This window comes from Podarcis vaucheri (assembly GCF_965113315.1).
Source record: "Podarcis vaucheri genome assembly, chromosome: 13".
Classification (NCBI taxonomy): domain Eukaryota; kingdom Metazoa; phylum Chordata; class Lepidosauria; order Squamata; family Lacertidae; genus Podarcis; species Podarcis vaucheri.
Window position 1 is genome coordinate 55227155 of NC_138751.1, and position 21068 is coordinate 55248222.

A 21068-nucleotide genomic window follows, 5' to 3' on the forward strand; every position below is an offset into this window, starting at 1 on the left:
GGAGTTCTCCAATTCCAGACAACAGTTTTTCTGGTGTTGTAAAAGTGCTGTCTAAAATGTATAAGATATTATTGAAATGGGAGACAAAGGATAAGCAAGTAAAATCTTTGATGATACATTGGGCAATAGATATTGGTCATAATATAGATATGGAAGCATGAGAATGATTGTGGAATATGGATATAAAATTAACAGCATGTTATGGTCTAAAAGAAAATTACTGTATATGAAAATGATATATCAATGATACACAACAGTGAGTAGATTTGCAAAAATGTATAAATCATAATCAAGTAAGTGTTGGAACGTAAAGAGAAAGAAGGTTCTATCGTATGTGGTGGTCTTGTAGTAAGGTTAAAGCTTACTGGGAAATGATATATAATGAATTGAAAAAGATGTTTAAAATAACGTTTGTAAAAAAAAAAGAAGCCTTCCTTTTGGGGATAATAGGGACAGAACTACCCAAACTGTATAGAAATTTATTCATGTATGCAACTACAGCGACATGAATTCAACATCTTTAACAACGACTTGGATGATGGACTCAAGGGCATCCTGATCAAATTTGCAGATGACACCAAACTGGGAGGGGTGGCTAACACCCCAGAGGACAGGATCACACTTCAAAACGACCTTGACAGATTAGAGAACTGGGCAAAAATAAACAAGATGAATTTTAACAGGGAGAAATGTAAAGTATTGCACTTGGGCAAAAAAAATGAGAGGCACAAATACAAGATGGGTGACACCTGGCTTGAGAGCAGTACATGTGAAAAGGATCTAGGAGTCTTGGTTGACCACAAACTTGACATGAGCCAACAGTGTGACGCGGCAGCTAAAAAAGCCAATGCAATTCTGGGCTGCATCAATAGGAGTATAGCATCTAGATCAAGGGAAGTAATAGTGCCACTGTATTCTGCTCTGGTCAGACCACACCTGGAGTACTGTGTCCAGTTCTGGGCACCACAATTCAAGAAAGACACTGACAAACTGGAACGTGTCCAGAGGAGGGCAACCAAAATGGTCAAAGGCCTGGAAACGATGCCTTATGAGGAACGGCTAAGGGAGCTGGGCATGTTTAGCCTGGAGAAGAGGAGGTTAAGGGGTGATATGATAGCCATGTTCAAATATATAAAAGGATGTCACATAGAGGAGGGAGAAAGGTTGTTTTCTGCTGCTCCGGAGAAGCGGACACGGAGCAATGGATCCAAACTACAAGAAAGAAGATTCCACCTAAACATTAGGAAGAACTTCCTGACAGTAAGAGCTGTTCGACAGTGGAATTTGCTGCCAAGGAGTGTGGTGGAGTCTCCTACTTTGGAGGTCTTTAAGCAGAGGCTTGACAACCATATGTCAGGAGTGCTCTGATGGTGTTTCCTGCTTGGCAGGGGGTTGGACTCGATGGCCCTTGTGGTCTCTTCCAACTCTATGATTCTATGATTCTATGAATGTTACTTGCCCAAAAATGGAAATAAAAAGAACTCCCAGCAAAAGAAGAATGGATATAAAAACTTCTGGAATATGTAGAAATGGCAAAACTTACTGGAAAAATAAGATCAAGATAACAAACATTTTATAAAAGAATGGAAACGGTTTATTGAATATTTACAAATAAACTGTAAACAGATAAGAACATTGGCAGGATTATTGTAACAACCTGCAGTTTTAGAAGAGTATGTATTTAAAGTAGATGAATAAATGAGTAAATTAATATAATTTGGACATGCAGAAAATATTAAATATTAAACTATTTATTATATTAAAATAAAATATTGAAAATAATATCACATCAGATCCAATCAACACCGGAAAACTGTTGTTGTTGTTGTTATATTAATGAATTTCTATTTTATACATTTCAATCATTTTACAATCATTTTAACATTGACTTCCTTCCCCCTCTTTCTGCAGTTCCTTAAATTTAATTGCAGAAAGAGGGGGAAGGAAGTCAAGTTTTGAAAAGTTAAAATGATTGTTAAATTATTGAAATGTATAAAATTGAAAATCATTAATAAAACAACAACAACAACAAGTTTTCCGGTGGTTCCAATATTATGGCGAATAATAAAGGTGACAGTGGGCACCCTTGCTTTGTCCCACAGTCATTTTGACGTTTTTGTGAGTCTAGATTACGGTATTTATCCTAATTGTGGCAAATGTTGTGCCATAAATGTTCTCTAATAATCCAATGAATTTTGGGCCAAATCCAAACTTTTTTTATCACTTTAATTAAATACCTGGGTTTTACACAATCAAATGCTTTAAATATATCTAATGATAGACAGGCTAATGTTGACGTTTTCTGCTTGCTGTGGTATATCAAGTTCAGTAATTTTCTAACTGGGTCTGTAATTTTGCGCCCTGGAACAAAACCTGCTTGGTCCAGGTGGAGGTATTTCCCAATAATGCTTTCATTCTGTTAACCATTATTGTTGTAAAGATTTTATAGTCAAGATTAAGTAGAGAAATTGGGCTATAAGATTCCACCAGAGAATGATATTTACATGTTAGTACAATTCTTGAGTTTCTGGCAGTGAGTCGCCAGCTAAGATGTCATTGTACAATTTAGTCATATGTGGAATTATTAGATCTTTAAATGTTTTATAGAATAGTGAAGAACGTCTGTCTGGGCCGGGAGACTTTCCCACCTTTAGGTTTTTTCTTACTTCTATTACTTCTTCTGTTGGTTCCATATGTTTTACCTCTGTGTCCTTTACAGTTGGTATTTTCATTGGACTAAGAATTCTTTTTATCATTTCTGAAGGAGGGGATTTTGAATGGTACAAACAGGATTTTTTTTTTTTAACTCTTCACATATGTTTTGTGGAGAAGATCTCATTTCCCATTTTAGTCTTAATGCAGTTATGATAGTTTTATTTCTTTTCTTTCTTAATCTTGTGGCTAATAGCTTAGTCCCCTTCCCTCCAAATTCAGAAAAAAATTGTTTTAGGTGCAACAACTGGATCATTATTTTTTTCTATTCCTATAGCCTCTCGTTGGTTTTGCTTCATCTGCCGTGAGAAGGGAGTGCAGTAGCAGGTGCTGCTCAGTTCCAACTTTTGCAATGTGAAAAGGTTTTGTTTATCCAAATGACTCATGTCAGGTGTCTGGAAGCAAACAGCAGCCTCTTACCAGGCACTTCTGTCCCAGAGAGCTGCTTTAACATCCACTCCCCAAAGACAGCTGTTATCCTGTTATAAACTGGACTAGACAAGCCCTAGATTTATCTTCAAAAGTCTGTGAATCCTGGTGATTTCCCTCAGCAGGAATGTTAATGCTTCCTGTTGTATTTCATGTGGCCTCAAGAAGCATGACTTCTGCTTGGCGTTTCAGGCTCAAGCCATTGTTTTGTGCTAAATTGAGTTGATTATCGAACCAGACAAAGCGGAAAGGTTTTTCTGGCTTCTTTCCATAAAAGGAATGGAAAAATGCATAGGAGGTATAAATAGATAGGGAGATAGCCCACCTCATTCAATCACTTCTACCGTCTGAACCCAGGTGGGAACTGGAAGAATTATTACTAAAGCAAAGCTTATTTACTGTACCTGAAAATGCTACCTTTTCAGCGGTGTTGGATTGCAAGGTGAAACCCAGTTGTCCTCGTCTGTAGCAGACAGGAAGCAAAAAAGATTAAGTGAGCTTGTTGACTTAAATTTGACACTGTAACTGAAGCACAGGTGGGTAACACAACAACCTAGCACACCTAAGGACTAGGAATTGATTAATTAGTATGCAAACAATTGCTTCATTGTGTCTACAAAGAGGGCAGGCTTGCAAATGTTAGACCTTTGGCCCATTAACCGGGCGTTTAATACAGGAGTGATTTGCAGGGTGGCTGATATAAGGCTTATATTGACTTTATTCTCATGCAGTGCAATTTTATACATGCCTACTTCGAAGGCCCATTGACTCCAATCACACTTACTCCCACGTAAATGAGCATAGGATTGCAGTATTCATATGTGGGACATGGGTGAAAAGTTGAAACCTGTCTCCTATATAAGCATGGGTGAGAACACTATATATATTATATGATAAACTGGGAATTGCCCTCATTTTTCAGTTCAGAAACCTTTATGTTTAACCACCTTTTACACTAAGGAAGGAGAAAATGTGTGCCTAGAAAATTGTAATGGACGGCTGAAGAATGACTTACCTTACGGCTCTCCATCTGGGTCTGGGCTGTTTACCATCAGCATGGGAACCTGGAATGGGCCACACAAAGTCTGGATCCTGAAATGGTCAAATGCATGATCCCACAGAGATGGAAAGCAATAACCCTGCCTCACATGATGAAGAGTTGCTTCATCTGATGGTAAAGTATGAAACTGTTTTTATCTGATTGGAAACCATTGGACAAGTTATTTAGAGCTTCTTGATTTTTATTTAAAATTGCTTTTGTGTGGCCTGCAGCTCTGTATGCTGTTGGGTTTTATTGGTTACTACTGGGGGAGAGAGAAACAGAGGGTGGATTGAGCATGGGGGGGGTAAGTTCCTGTTAATGTAATCAAACTTAAAGCTCCATAAAATGTAAATAATAATGATTACTAGTTGATGCTTTACAATCTTTCATCACCTGCTTTCTTATCTTGTTCTGTTGATAAAGACACACTTCAGAAGAACATCTGTTTTGCTTGTGCATTGGTGTTTTGCATTCCTCATTATTATTTCTATTTTAAGTCTACCAATAGATCAAAACAGAGCAAAAAAGTATTTAAACTCACTACAGATTCCATTGGTTTCAGTTGCACTTAGGAGGAAAGTACCCAATTTTATCAGTCCCTGAGCTTACAAAAGGCATGTGAGCTCGTGAACATCCCTACCAGGGATTTAATTTGAGTAACAAAAAAACCCACCCTATTCTTAAGAGATATAGTTTCTCATGGCAAAAGATAGAAGCTATTTTTGGCTGCCATAAATCATGAGTAGATTAGCACTGATCACTTGAGCCGATGTCCTTTAAATTAACAGTGATCTGGATATCCAAATGTTTTCCTTTTTTGGCACTAAAAGAGAAAAGAAGGAGTGCTCTATCCCAGCTGGAAAAAGTAGATGAGATAATCTTGGGACAGCATTATAACTTTTCCAGCTTCCTCAAGTTGCTTTTAAGCCATGAGAATGTATAGAAAAATGTTAATCAGTTCCAGAAACTTAGGGACAGAATAAAAAACACTGTGATCCTAAGCATGGCTACTTTGAAGAAATTCCTGCTGCTTCGTCTCTCTAGCTATGTGAAATTTTAAAAGGTGGAGACACTATGTATTGCTATATCTTACTGGTTACTGCATACACGTTCAATGTGGCTGTGAATGCCTTTGGCCCCACCCACTTTGAGCTGGGCTCCATCCATTTTGGAAAACAGCTCTTGTCTGTGGCTCTCCTCTCATTTCTCACCCACACCTGTGAAAGGGGTTAATTATAGGCTCCAGAACAACATTATGGTTCAGATGCACATTCAGTGCTGCACTTGCTTGGGCACATTAAACAATGTGCAGAAACTTCTGGCAACAACATACACTAGATAATATATAAGAGCAAAATCTGAACCCTCGTTAACACTGCTGGTTGCAGGAAAATGGCACACCATTCATTTAAGCAATCGTCTCACAATGTCCATACCTTGAGAGAATGCGTTGCAGTGATGTGGTTGTGGGCATGTTGTTTTAAATGGACCACAGCCAAGCCAGCTTCCTCCCTTGCTTCTCATGTTATTAATACATCAGGAAATGAGAGGTTGTGCTTCATATAGACTTTCTGGTGATCTCTTCTTAAACAGAGCCCTTAGTTCTGTCCTAATAGCGGAGATAAGAGATTTCAGCAAACATTTTCCAAAGTCTTAGCAATGTTTCCTGATGACCTGCCGGATGAGGATGTGAGTACAATACTCATGGAACATTGTGACTGGAATGATCTTTAAAACAGAAAAAATGAACCATGACTTAAAATAGCTGTTCATGACAACTCAAGGGCAGAATACAGATTAGTGCTCCTTAGATGTTAGGTACACATTGGACAAGGTGTAGGATAGCTGCCTTCATCCTTAAGTGATAAGTGATTGCTCACAACCTCCCCCTCCCCAAAATATAAGTTATCTGCAGGAGGGCATCCTTTCTGTTCTAAAGTAATAGGATCAATAGTTTCAATTACTGCACTTCTCAGCAGCTGTTTGAAATTTTCTTTTTATTCTTCTACAAATGGTTATGACATTTGCAGATATATTTTGGGTTAAATGGTCAATTTTGATTTAACTCTGTTTTTCTTTCTGGGAGTTTTCTAAGAACTCTTTCCTTTTCCCTCCCACTGACCACGGAAATAGATTTGATGGTTGCAAAGGTTTTGGTTGGGAGGTTTAGCTGCGAGAGCCAAAGGCAGGGAGCAGCATAGTTAGTGCAGGCCTATGCAAAAATAGCTGCAAAAGCGAAGTGGCAGCTGAAGTGTAGGTAAGTTCCCACGAAGCGAGACACAGTGATAACAGCAAGAACCTTTATTGAACTAGCAGAACTGGACAACAGAGGCAAAGCAACTGCTTATATACGTTTCTGAAGGCCTGAGCCAATCCCACTCAACATGATTGGCTGTCTAAACTCCCAAGCTACGAATCATAACTCGGAGTTTAAGAGCCAATGGCAGTAGCCCGAATCCTGAAATGTTCTGTGATTGGATATCATGTATCGAATCAGAACATGGGCTCAGATTCCTTAGTCCAAACTCAAGCTCAGGCAAATGCAGACCATTGAATATATAACAGCAGCTAGCTATCTTTTTACAAATACAGTACAGAACCCTAACTGTCAACATGCACCGACGAGGATCACAAAGAGCTCATAACCTACCTCCTCTCAGCAGCCAAAAACATCATAGCCAGACACTGGAGAGACCTGCCAGGAGTAAGCATGGAGCAATGGTACCAAATAGTATGGGAAACATCCTTATTAGAAAAATTGAACAATAAACTGAAACTGACACGGGGACAAATGGAAGAAGACACTTCACCCCAGTATGGCTCCCTTTTATCACATACACAGCCCAACAAGACAATGACAAGAATCCACCAACAGCATACAAATCAATATGGCTAACCTGATTCAAAAACACCCACCCACCCCACTCACACACGAAAACAAAGATCACCACAGCCAACCACAAATGAACAACCACACCCTAGGCCAACCCCAACCTCTCTCACCACCAAAGGAACATAAGTGAATAGTAAAGAGAACCCGCACAAGCGATGCTGACACAAAACCCTACACATACATTAAGTAAAATAGAAACATTGCCACCCCTACTCACCCTGGCTCCCCACCTCTTTCTCCCTTTTCTTTTAATGTAACACTAATGTCTCAACAAATGAAACTGATCTGTAGAAAATGTAAGTTGAAAAAATAGACATTGCACATACTTTTGTAAACCAAGAAATCTTTAATAAAAATACGTTAAAGATACAGTACAGAAATAATTTCAGAAACTGGGAACAAGTAATTGTTCCATACATTTTCTACCTTTTCCCACTCCTTGCTTAGAAGTTTGCAGAAGTGTTTGTATGAGGAATTATACGAAAGGGGAGGAAAGTATAGACAACTTCACAGTATATGAAACTGATCTTTATTGAGTCTTCTCTCTTTGCAGAAAATAGAGGAAGGGTCATAGCTCAGTGGGAGGGCATCTGCTTTGCATGGCAGAAGGTCCCACATTCAGCCCCCGACATCTCCTGCTGCTGCCCTGCAGAGATGCTGCCAGTCAGTGTAGTCCATACTGAGCTTAATGGACAAAGCAGCTTCTCATGTTCCTAAGAGTCAGAACATGAAGCCACCGAGCCACGTCTTGTCTTCTCTGACATGCAGCTGGAGAAAGGCCTGAAAATACCCAACAGTATACCGGTATTTAGTATGAATAGCTCTAAGAATAGCAGAGAAAAAGATCTAGGACATTTCAGGATAGAAAGCCAGAAGTAGGTAGAATTTAACATTTTTTAAACAACAACTTTTTATTGGGTTTTATAAACAGGGATGATAGGAATAGTAAGTAATGCAAATAAACAGACCTTTGATGTCATTTGCACATCAAAAATAGCACAATAAATTTGCAGTAATATCTACAAAATATGGTTCATTATTAGTGGTCAATGGGCAAGTTATTGGTTTATACAGTGGTTTAAATGAAAATGAAAACAAGGGGAAACAGGATAGGGGAGAACTTAACATTAAGTTCCTGCTTCCGTGGGAGGTTTTAGTAAATTGTGGGGGGCAGCAGTATAGAGTTGAGGTTGAATAGATGCCCTAAAACTGTTGTTGGGTTGGTTAAAAAAGGAGAAAACGATTTTAAGAAGACATTTAGACTTTTGAGATGGAAGGATATTGCAACAATTTCCTACCATCCACTCCTATGTACCACTTAAGCATCTGCCAAGTACCGAGTGAACACCATATGTTGGCCTCTGCTACAGCCATTGTTCATCTTACCTGCATATTATGAGCCTCTTGATCTACTGCAGATCAGTTAAAATGACATTTCAAAATGAGAAGCCTTAGAAGTAGGTTAGAAAAAAAATCTCATAACTCAAAAATGTTTTGCCTAGTGTAAGAGCCAACATTCACAGAGCACTCTGCTTTGCCAGGACCCCACACACATTGCTAGATTTCATGCATGCTGTGCTGAGAAGTTGGGGGACTGGGATTAATCCTCTCATAACATCTTTGTGGGTGTCTGACAAGCTGTTCCCCTCTTCCCCAAATGGAATGTTCTTTGTCTACTGCATTTATCAGATGGGTTATAAATCCTACAAGAACATGAAAGCAACCAAAACCGAGATAAATACTTTAGACCAGCAAGCCAGAAGATGGGGGAACCAGTAAATTCTTGATCTGATGCACATATTGCAGGTTAAGGGAGCTTATTTTCTCTCCCTGAAAACAGAAATGATAGGATCTCTTCTGGTCCTAGAACTTAGAACATGCTAAAAGGTGAAAATGAAAAAGGTGTTTATGTTGGAACAGGCCTGGCCATAGCAAGCGCCACTGCACCACGGACTGGAGACAGTCCATAATGCCCATTTAACTGCTTTCCCAGTCCGTTCCACCCATCATATCACCCTCCACAGAAACCAATACAGAGCATAGGATATGTCTGTGATATAGCAGTAATTAATTTTTAAAGGTTTTCTGAAAAATAAAGGTTTTAAACACACAAAAATTGTCCAGTAGCACCTTAGAGACCAACTAAGTATGTTTAGGGTATAAGCTTTTGTGTGCATGCACACCTCTTCAGATACTTAGTTGGTCTCTAAGGTGCTACTGGACATTTTATTTATTTATTTTGACTGCATCAGACCAATATGGCTACCTACCTGAATCTATAATGTTTTATACATGTTTGTGTAGGAAGGAAACAAATGGCTCTCTCTTGGAAGGGAATTCAGGAGCAGTGGGGTTGCCACAACTGTGAACACGCTATACATCTGAAGCAGTTTCAAAACACGTTCTTTCCCTCCAAGAACTCTGGACATGGTAGTTTACCCCTCGCAGAGTTAAATTTCCCAGAAGCCGTTAACGAACTGCAGTGCCCAGAATGCTTTGAGGAGAAAAAGATTGCTCTGAATATGGCAGAGGCTAATTTAGCCTTCCGTATAGGATCTGATCTGGAGGAGACCTAAATCAAGGCCGCTAGTGCCTGGGTGGGTGTTATGTACTGAAGTTCTCACCCTGGGCCAGCAGGGGGATACTGTAGATAGTTATGCAAATAAGGGATCGAAAGTGACGTTCAGTGATTGGGTAGTTTTAGAAAATGGCAACAGTTACATTGTTCTGGAGCTCTATATAAGCAGGCTGACTGAACCCTTCAGTTCAGTTCTGTCCTGGCCTGTGAATAAACAATAGCTGTTTGAAGAATCACTGTGTCATCTGATATCTTCACCCACAACGTAACAGTGGGGATATGGGAGATCACCAGGACCTATCATGTTTGGATGAAAATATATTGATGGGTATTTTCCCAAAACACAAGTATCTTTTTCGGGACTGAACCACTAATGCCGAATTAATTTCAAAATTATTACTTACCTGCCTTCCCACTATATCTAATTCTCCCCACTTGTCAGTTTTGTCAGTGCTGCAGGGTCCATGCATTCCACAATAATAGTATTCCTGAATGTAGGCAGGTAGATGACAACTTTTCATGGAGCTCAGGATAATGATAATTCCTCCAAGCTTCTAGTGTGGTCCCTTGAGTAACTTTGAATAGCTTCTCTCCACATGAAATAGATCACCTGCAACATTGGGTGAAAGATTACTGCCTTGCGGTCCCTTCCAAGTCCAAAATTCTATAAAATAAGAAACCAGGATAAGGAACCACTGGTTACTTGAACTCTTTCAAAGATTTTTCTAACTGATGTCATAATGCTGAGCTATGAGCTGCAGGATGACATCATGACACAGAGTTAGCTAGGTCATAAATGCCTCCAAAGCATGCTATCTTACGGAAGTGATAACTAGGTGTGACAGAAGCAGACCTGTGTGAGTGTGTTCAGGCTTGCCGCAAAGCCTCCCCCACCCACCAACCTACACAAACATACAAGCCATTTCAGTTGAGGTATGAAAGTCAAACTCCATTTGCTACATATTGCAGTTGGGATTTTTGAACGACCGTATTCCTTCATATGAACCTGCCCAAGCTCTAAGATCTTGGGGGGAAGCCTCTCTTTGCCCCACCACTGTCACAGGCACATTAGGTGGGGACGCGGGGAGGGCCTTCTTGGTGGCGGCTCCCAGTTAACTTTGGAACTTCCTCCCTAGAGAGGCTGGACTGGCTCCCTCCTTGTTGCTCATCCACCAGCAGGTGAAGACTTTTATTCCTACAGGCTCTTGGGAACTGACTCTTTTAAGGAAAGGGCTTTATATATCTGTTCTAATATTATTTTAATTCTGTTTAATTCCTTTTTAACTATTACCACACACAGAGAGAGAGAGAGAGAGAGAGAGAGCGCTTTCTGTGTTTTACACATTTGTTTTCATTTTCGTCAGCCACCCTGAGCTCCAGTTCTGGGGAAAAGGAAGGATATAAATATAAATAGTTTTAATTACATTTATTTTTGTACATTTGTTTAGCTCCAGTTGCTCATAATCCCACGCTTCTTTCAAAATTTGGACAAATGTGTGCAATGAAGTTGCACTGCCTTTCTACATGAATTCAGGAATTCTCTCAAGAGCTTTGTGGGTTTACTTCTACCACCTCAGAGATCTGTTTTAAGCTCATTTATCTTTGCTACCTGTTAATAACAGACTTCTGCAAAGCTAAAAAGATTATTTAATATTAGATGATCAACACCAAGCCTCATACTGGAAGCTCCAGAGTGGAATCAATCCCAGTAGAGCTTGCATTTGGTGTCACACGTAAAAACCCCGCTTGTCAAGGATCCGCCAGGAGTGCGTTTTAAGGCTCCTGATTTCTCCTTTGCAACTGTGTGCTCACCTGCTCTGCACCTGACAATGCATATGGCATCAGGTGTAGGGCAGGCGTATTGGGGAGAGACCTCATGGGCCAAATTAGATCCCAGCAGAGCATAATTCGGGCCGTGGGCCAGAGGTTGCCCATTGGTGTTTTATAATCATGAACTAAAAAACAGCTGCGTATGTAAGATATCCCATGTGCTGAATCTTCATTAGGTCCTAGCAGAAAGGCTGGTGGGTTTGCAAGGCCTACGTACATTTTCAAAAGCAGGAGGCGGATGGATGACCACAGCACGTGCCAGAGATGATAAAATGCTAGGTTTATAAACTGAGATGAAAGCTTGGATTTGGCAGCCTTAAAACAACTGTAGATTCCCCCCCCCCCTGCATAATTTACGTCTGTTCTGTTCCAACATCTGGTGCACTTATTTAAAACTCTACTTCTCCACATTTTAAATAGATGGGTTGGTTTGTTGGATAAAGAATGGGAATTGGGATTTACTAACATCAGGCAATGGATCAACATCAATACAGTCAAATCATAGCTTGTGCACATTTAACCTGTGCAATTGCAGCTTCACACGCTCTGTGGCTGGCCAGCTGATACCGCACAAGGTAAACGTGTGCAAGGTGGGTTCTCAGACTTGCTTACTGGGCTGTGGGATCCTCCCGCAAGATGACATGGGAGCCTGCCAGAGCCTGTTAAGCAAGGCCTGCCCAGCACACAGGCTTTGGAAAGGCAGGGGTGGTGGCATGGAGGTGCTTTTAGGGGTTTTCTTACTATACACGCAATTTCCTGGAACACAGCCCCCATGCAAGCTGTGAGCTGACTGTAGTGATGGAATTGTCAAATGTAGGCAGGAAAGTAAAGCCATTCTCAGCTTGAGATAGGCAATATGCATTTTAAACATTTTCCCCTGGCCTTTCCATTCCAGCCATAGATAACACAAGATTGTTGCAACACAAAGGATTGACTTCGCCCCTGGAGAAACACTCCATTTTCTCTTGACACAGATGGATGCCAGCAACAACAACGAAATCTATACTGCAACACACTATCAAAGAGACTTTCTGGTTCATTTTGAAGCCATTTTTTGTTCTTTCTTGAAGCTGACTATAGGATCCAATGGTGAAATCTTGAATTTTCGTGTACCTGTGACTAAGCAGTAGATGGCCCATTCTAACATAGGAGGTGTTCATGATCTTTCTTTCTTTGGGTTTTGGTTGTTCGTAATAATAATTACTGAGCCAATGCACATTCCCTAATGGGAACAATTCCTGCTGAAATGAATGAGTTGGGAATGATGGGCAGCTGTCGTTTACGCTTATTCCAAAAAGTTTCCCTGCCCTTTTCCAAGCCATCAAGATCTCCACACTTTGAATCCATTCCATCCTCTTGAGGATCAATGGGCATGAAAGATCCCTGCCTGATAGATGTGCATGCATTAGCCAAGCGGAACAGAGCAGTTCTGTGGGAAGGCAGTGGGCAGACAAATTGTGCAACAGAAGAACATGAATCCTGCTGATCTGCAGGACATTATTTTGGGTAAAAGTATGGGTAAAATTGCAAGTAATCAAGCTGGCCCTTTAGCAACAACTAATGCTCAATATCTTCAAAGGAAAAGCAATCATGTAGAATCATATTATGTCTGATTTTGATGTATATGAAAACTTGCCCAATTTTTTCTTAACTTTAGCTAAAGTGAATAAACACATTTGCTTACTGTTGCTTTTAGATTATTATCTAGAAGTTTAGTCTAATGCATGACCCAAGCATTAGAGAGATTATGGGATAGGAGAGCGCATGGCAAGGCAGCTACTGGTGGCAAGCGTTCTTCCAGTGTTAATTGATGTCAATTAGGGTGTTGTTTCTCTTACAATTAATTTATTAATCATTTTACATCGTTCATCAAAAACATGTTTTAAAGCATTTATTATGTTAATATCAAATATATAAAATGTGCAGACATTTGGGAGCTTTAAAATTCCACTCTGCTGTTTCAGTATAGAGTCCTTGTTAAATTATTTGTTTCTTTAACTAGAATTCTGAAAGAATGTGGATGTTGAGAAAAAAGGAACAAAGAGAGGCAGGGATAGGATAATAAGCTACCTTGTAAAAATCTCACAAATCGTAAAGGAATGTATAAGACACTGTTGCTAAATAAATATTCACAGAAAATTACTTCACACTACATTTGTTGAACAGTTTAATCAAGAAGTGCATTCACTGGATCCAGCAGACAAAGGGATGTGTTTTTAAACATGAGTTGACAAAGAGTTGAGGCATGCATAAGCAATTGGACATGAGAAAAACCAAAGAGAATGTACCTTCCACCCCTAAGCTGTGGGAGGCTTCCTATTTAATTCACTGAGATAAACAGGACATTGAGTGGGAATTAAAAATGAATTGGGGGCACTTGAAACAAAGATGTTCTTCCAGCCTCTAACCATCCACAATGTACCAGTGCTTTATTTATATTTCTGAGAACTTCTCTGGACACAATATTAGATTTGCTAGCACCGTTAGTTCAGAATGGGGCAATTCTATTAGTGGCATTCTGGTTTGTGCCAATATTGCCCCATAAACTTGCAGATCATTTGGGCTGTTGCTTATTCACCCTGTGCTGATTGTACCCTGCACTGCTTTTATACCTGTGCCAGCAGGTACCAATATATAAGACTAGAAAAGAGAGAGTAGGAACAGGCTGTACCAAATCCATTGCTCTATGTGTGAGGTGCAAAAATGTGTTTTCATAGAATCATAGAGTTGGAATAGACCACAAGGGCCATCGAGTCCAACCCCCTGCCAAGCAGATGTGATCTCAGAACCACTGGCAGTCATCTTTGAGAATTCCTGGAGAACAGGCGAAGTCCCGGCAGACTGGAGGAGGGCAAATGTTGTCCCTATTTTCAAAAAGGGGAAAAGAGAGGACCCAAATAATTACCGCCCAGTCAGTCTGACATCAATACCAGGGAAGATTCTGGAGCAGATCATTATGCAAACAGTCTGTGAGCACCTAGAAAGGAATGCTGTGATCACCAATCAGCATGGATTTCTGAAAAATAAGTCATGTCAGACTAACCTGATCTCGTTTTTTGACAGAATTACAAGCCTGGTAGATGAAGGCAACGCAGTGGATGTAGCCTACCTTGATTTCAGCAAGGCATTTGACAAGGTGCCCCATGATATTCTTGTAAAGAAACTGGTAAAATGCGGTCTTGACTATGCTACCACTCAGTGGATTTGTAACTGGCTGACCGACCGAACCCAAAGGGTGCTCATCAATGGTTCCTCTTCATCCTGGAGAAGAGTGACTAGTGGGGTGCCACAGGGTTCTGTCTTGGGCCCGGTCTTATTCAACATCTTTATCAACGACTTGGATGATGGACTCAAGGGCATCCTGATCAAATTTGCAGATGACACCAAACTGGGAGGGGTGGCTAACACCCCAGAGGACAGGCTCACACTTCAAAACGACCTTGACAGATTAGAGAACTGGGCCAAAACAAACAAGATGAAATGTAAAGTATTGCACTTGGGCAAAAAAAATGAGAGGCACAAATACAAGATGGGGGACACCTGGCTTGAGAGCAGTACATGTGAAAAGGATCTAGGAGTCTTGGTTGACCACAAACTTGACATGAGCCAACAGCGTGACGCGGCAGCTAAAAAAGCCAATGCAATTCTGGGCTGCATCAATAGGAGTATAGCATCTAGATCAAGGGAAGTAATAGTGCCACTGTATTCTGCTCTGTTCAGACCTCACCTGGAGTACTGTGTCCAGTTCTGGGCACCACAGTTCAAGAAGGACACTGACAAACTGGAACGTGTCCAGAGGAGGGCAACCAAAATGGTCAAAGGTTTGGAAACGATGCCTTATGAGGAACGGCTAAGGGAGCTGGGCATGTTTAGCCTGGAGAAGAGGAGGTTAAGGGGTGATATGATAGCCATGTTCAAATATATAAAAGGATGTCACATAGAGGAGGGAGAAAGGTTGTTTTCTGCTGCTCCAGAGAAGCGGACACGGAGCAATGGATCCAAACTACAAGAAAGAAGATTCCACCTAAACATTAGGAAGAACTTCCTGACAGTAAGAGCTGTTTGACAGTGGAATTTGCTGCCAAGGAGTGTGGTGGAGTCTCCTACTTTGGAGGTCTTTAAGCAGAGGCTTGACAACTATATGTCAGGAGTGCTCTGATGGTGTTTCCTGCTTGGCAAGGGGTTGGACTCGATGGCCCTTGTGGTCTCTTCCAACTCTATGATTCTATGATTCTATGAATAAAACATTGCCTGACGGCCAGCACAAAATCTGTCTCCCCTCACAAGTGTATTGCATGCAATAGTTGATGCCTGGGTTTAATATGTAAAATACTGGAGTCCAGGGGACCATCTCCTATGGGCCACTCCCCCCCCCCATGTTCAAATGGGGCAGAGGAGGCCAAGCACCCAGCTGAGCATGGCACAGCTTCAGTGGCTGGCTCTTCCTCCTGCCGTGGAGGGCAAGGAGCAGGGAAGCAGCCCCTGGCTCATGGGGGGAGGGGGAGGGGAGGGGAGGGGGAGGAGTAGCCACTGGCACCACTGGCCATTGAAGTCACGCTGCCACCACTTTTGGTTCAACCCCAGCTCTTCTGTACGTCCTGCCACCACACATGTGACAGCCCCCCACCCCAATTGTCCTCAGAAGTTGGAGCCTCTGCTGGAGACAGTCTAAGATCCCTACAGTTGCTGAATGGGAATCAGAGCTGTGTGAGCATGCCACAGTCACTATGTGTGTGGTAGTATCCTAACATTAAATACAATTTGCTATGGGATAGAAACTTTTCCTCTTCCCACCATAATATATATATAGAGTATCATGAAAGGTCTCATGGACATGTACGTACCTCCCACGCTCCTTCTGCAGAGCTGAGGCCAATGTTTTAATCTCACAACAACCCCTGTGAGAAATGTTAAGCTGTGAGGGAAGGCTTTCTCAAGGATACTCAGAGTTTCATAGGTAAGTGAGGACAGGACATAGCATGGGTTGCCAGTGCCTGGGGCAGGGTAAGTGTTGCGCACCCCTGGTAGACTGGGCAATGGTCAGTCCCTTCGCTGGCCAGCATCTAATCAAGGCAGTCCCTCCCTCCTCCCCCTCCCTCTCGGCTCAGGGATGGGGCACGTGTGGGCATCCCTTCGCCAGCCATGAGGAGGCGGTGGCAGTGCCCCAGCCCAGAAGGCCCAGCCCAGGCGTGGCTTGCCTCCCAGCAGCTCCATGCTCATGGGGGTGCAACCTCAGAAATTTTTACCTGGGGCCATGACTCCCCATGCTACGCCACTGAATGAGGATGTGGACCTGAGCTCACCACATCCAAGCCTATTACTCAAGACACTGCCCTGCCAGTGGCTTTCATATAAGCTTCAGCCAGCCACTGGTGCTGTGCCTCTCACTAGCCAGACATGAGAAAGAGTCAATGTCTCTGCACTAGGGAAAGTTTTGCTTGCGGAGTTTTTTGCAGCTGCAAGCCAGGCTGGCAGTCATCTGGCAACACTGCTCACACATTTCCCACACGAACACATTTCTGCTTCATCTTTTTGCTTTAAAGCATTCAACTAAGTGCAAACATACCCCGTGGATTTACCTGAAATTAAAGTGTTGTGAATTTCATTTCATTCTCAGAATTAAAATCGGATCCTCAGTATCAATTACTGCTTTGCTGGGATCTGCTGAATAAACCATTAAAGGCAAAACTTTGGTATACATTACATCAACACCAGCTTTTCCCAGCCTCTGCCCAACCCTGATTACATATTAACCTAACAAAAATGTCTTACTTTTTGGTGAGTCAAATGTCAGATGACAGATACTGTTTTTGAATGGCTGCACATTTTAGATTGTGAATTATGAAAATAAGAATCAGAATATGGTTTTAAATGCCTTTAATTCTACTTAACAAAATTAACGCCAGTTTATAGCAAGTACTCTAATTAAATTGTTTTTGTGGACTATGCGAAGATAATACTGCATAATTAAGCACATAATCCATCTAAAGTTAAGGCGCTTTCAAGGCTCAAGTTCTATGCACACATTTGAAAGAAAGCTCTGCTGTTGTCAGTGAGATTTAACCGTACTTCTGAGCATGCATGCAAAAGATTGGGCTAAAAATCTCATTACTGTCAAGGTGACTGTTAAGCACTAAAATGAGACTTAAAAGAGTTCACCCTTGGCTGGATTTTGTGCAACTGCCTCTAACAGCAGCCTGATGTGCTAGCATTAGCAAGTGAAAATGTGTATCTGTGATGGGAAAACCTTCACATCCCAATTTGTGCTGCTAAAGTAGCAGGAGCCAGCCAGGATATTAAAAAACAAACAAACAGCCAGATAACCCTGCTGAACATTATCTACTTGCTCGGTGTTTAGTTATCACATATAATTACAATTTTTGTTACAATGTATTCTATTGATGGAAGAGACAAGCTATAGTTAGTTATAAATACATAATAATAGGCTCTAACTTGATCCTTAACATTACTCAATAAAATGCATGGATGTCTAAAGATAATGAGGAATGGTGAAACAAGGAAGCCTTCATCATATTTATTAAGGCTTTCCAGATAATAATAAATGTGGATGTTTGTTCCTGAAGCAGAGTTATCTTTTAGGTTGCTAGGACCCCCAAGAAAAATGCAAAAACCCACATTAGGGAGCTCTTTTTTATTTCCTGTCAGAAAATGGGGGAGGGGGGAATAATGTTTTGTTTGTTACTATGTAATGCATTTTATGTTTTTATACTGCCTTGTGATCTTCAGATGAAGGGTGTTGTTGTTTAGTCGTTTAGTCGTGTCCGACTCTTCGTGACCCCCTGGACCAGAGCACGCCAGGCCCTCCTGTCTTCCACTGCCCCCCGCAGTTTGGTCAGACTAATGTTTGTGGCTTCAAGAACACTGTCCCACCATCTCGTCCTCTGTCGTCCCCTTCTCCTTGTGCCCTCCATCTTTCCCAGCATCAGGGTCTTTTCCAGGGAGTCTTCTCTTCTCATGAGGTGGCCAAAGTATTGGAGCCTCAGCTTCACGATCTGTCCTTCCAGTGAGCACTCAGGGCTGATTTCCTTCAGAATGGAGAGATTAGATGAAGGGTGGTATACAAATTTAATAATGATAATAATCATAATCATAATATCATCCTGGGAAGCTTTAATGCTGTTCCCCGGGGGTTTTCATCAAGCTGGATGGTGAACAAAACCAAAATTATAAAGGGGAGGAGAGAGAAAAATATTGGGCAGGTGGTGAAGCCATCACTCTCAAAGTTCCCGGTGTTCCCAGCCAAGCAGCCGAGCTGATTCTCTGTAGCAGCAACGAAGCATCTCATGCCTGTCGTCGAGATGAACTTTTGAGGGGTAAAGCCCGGCACATTTTCGGCATATCCCGCGGCGACCCCCACAGCAGCCGGTTTTTTAAAACAACAACAAGGTCGCCCCCCCTCGAAACAGCCGCTCCCCCCCCCAAAGTACCTGCTCCCTGTGGCGTAGCGTGGGGGGTGCAGGGGGGGGGGCCGGCCGCACTGGGCGCAACATCTGGGGGTTAGGGTTAGGGGGCGCAAATCCACGGGTTAGGGGGCGCAAATCCACGGGTTAGGGGGCGCAAATCCACGGGTTAGGGGGCGCAAATTACTTGCCTTGCCCCGGGTGCTGACAACCCACGCTACGCCACTGCCTGCTCCTGAGCCAGAGACAAGACCAAGCCAAGCAGGAGCCCCCCCCGCACCCCACCCCCCGGCCCAGGGGCGCCCCTGGGGGGGTCTTCCGCCGCGCGCCCCGCCCGCCCGGCCTCCGGTTCCCTTCCTGGCTCCCGGCAGCTCCAGCTCGGCGCGCGCGGGGCGGGGCGGGGCGGCCCGTCCTGGCGGCCGCCTCCCTCTCTCCCCTCCCGCTCCCATTCATTTGCTCAGCCCCGAGAGGAGCGAGACGCAGCCGCCGCCGCCGCCTCTCTCGTGTCCCGCGCGGACGGCGGCGCTGCAGGTGAGTTGCCGCGCTTCAGCCCGAGCGGAGGGGGAAAGGAGGAGCCGCCGCCCCGCCCCGTTTCCCCGGGGGCGCCTTCCTGGGGAAGCGCGGGGCTGCCCCGCTCCGGGCGCCCCTCCGCGGCAACACCGGGCACCGGGGCCGAGCCGAAAAGCCCCCGAAGCGCCCTGGCCGCCTCGCGGGGAGCAGGAGCCTCCGGTCCTCCGCCGCCCCCTTCTTCCCCTCTCCCCCCTCGGCGCCCGGGTCCTGGGCTGCTGCCGGAGGCGATCGCCCTCCAACCTTTCCGGTTCATTTCCTTGCAGGCGGGGGGGGGGCAAGAAGACGCCTCCGCCGGTTGTGTCCGGACTTTCCCCGGGCGCGCTTCCCCTCCGCTCTTCTGGGCCCAACATCCACCTGTTGCGGCGGAGCCCAGGCGCCCCGGGCCGGGAATGGGGCTGGCCGGTGGCGCCGCTTCCACCCTGTGGACAAAAGGGCTGCCGCCCCCGCGAAACCAGGAGCCGCTCTCTGGGGCTCGAGGGCTTCGCAGGCCCCTCATCTCCTCTCCCTTGGCGCCTCAGCCCCCCCAGCCCGGCTTGCGCGGCTCCTGCGTCTGGGGGCTGCCGCTCCCCGCTTGCAAATAGTGCCTGTAAGGCCACATCCGAGACGCCCCTGGGACCCAGGTGCCCCAGTCTTCCCCGCCGTGTGATTAAACCTCGCACTACTTTGTGGAGCTGGTTTGGAGCCCTGACTAGATCACTGGTGCAAATGGAAAGGCATGGAAAACAGTCTCCTAGTTCGCACTGGCAGCCAGGACATAGTTGATTTAATGTCTTATGACGCCGCAGTGACATCACAGTCGTGTCCACAGCAGCCACAGGTGTGGGGAGACGGGATTGTGAGTAATCCAGCAATCCTAACTCTGGCTGGGGAGCAGCTGCATCTGGAGCCCTGCGGGTTAGGGGGGGCAGGTGTGGGGTGGTTTGTTTCTGCTGCCCTAGCTGTAGGTTTGTGCAGCTGAGAGAGCAGAGGACCAGGGCCTTTGGGGATCCGCAGGACTTTGAATCCAAAGTCAAGACTTTGAATTGAGCACAGCAGTGGCCAAGCCCTCCTGGCAGGAGGGGGCTGGTGGGGGGCCAGCTGTCTTGTCTTCATCACCTCGGCCAGCACAGCTCGAGGTGAGGATTGCACTATAAGTTTTGAACCATATTAGTTTAGTTTGATGTGTAGAGCTGTGTTTTAACCTATAAGAGAGCTTTTTGTTTAGGGCTGTATTCTGCTGTTCGCTTCTAGCATGATTTAGGACATTGCTTCCCCAAGTGGGCTGTACTGCTCCCTGTGGGGCAGTGGGATTACTTAGGGGGCGCTGAGAAGCAGGGGGGGGCACTGAAGGTGATAAGGACTGTCAGACTTTGGAAAGTTGACAAAACTGGATCCAACTTTGAAAAGTTAGTACAATTGGCTCAAGTTGATTAGTTTTGCTGAATTAAGCAAACAAAATAGTTTTATTTGGGTTTTGAGTGAAGGTGAATTTAATGGTTATTATTTTGAATTTTATTGTGTTAATGTCTTCCTTAATGGGTCATGCAAACTGCTATTTTGAATAATGCTTTTTATAAGGTAGGGTAGTGGACCCTGGGGATGAGTCTATGGAAC

General features: G+C 43.6%; 1 long non-coding RNA gene across 1 annotated transcript; it reads right to left on the reverse strand.

Moving 5' to 3' along the window:
• Positions 1 to 7588: 7588 nt before the first annotated feature.
• LOC309516390 lies at positions 7589 to 18904 on the reverse strand. Its single transcript, XR_014212871.1, has 5 exons — positions 17064 to 18904; positions 16329 to 16382; positions 12501 to 12624; positions 10059 to 10264; positions 7589 to 7856 (listed from the first exon to the last, which is right to left on the reverse strand). It is a non-coding gene; the product is annotated as an uncharacterized lncRNA (long non-coding RNA).
• Between the last annotated feature and the right edge of the window lie 2164 nt (positions 18905 to 21068).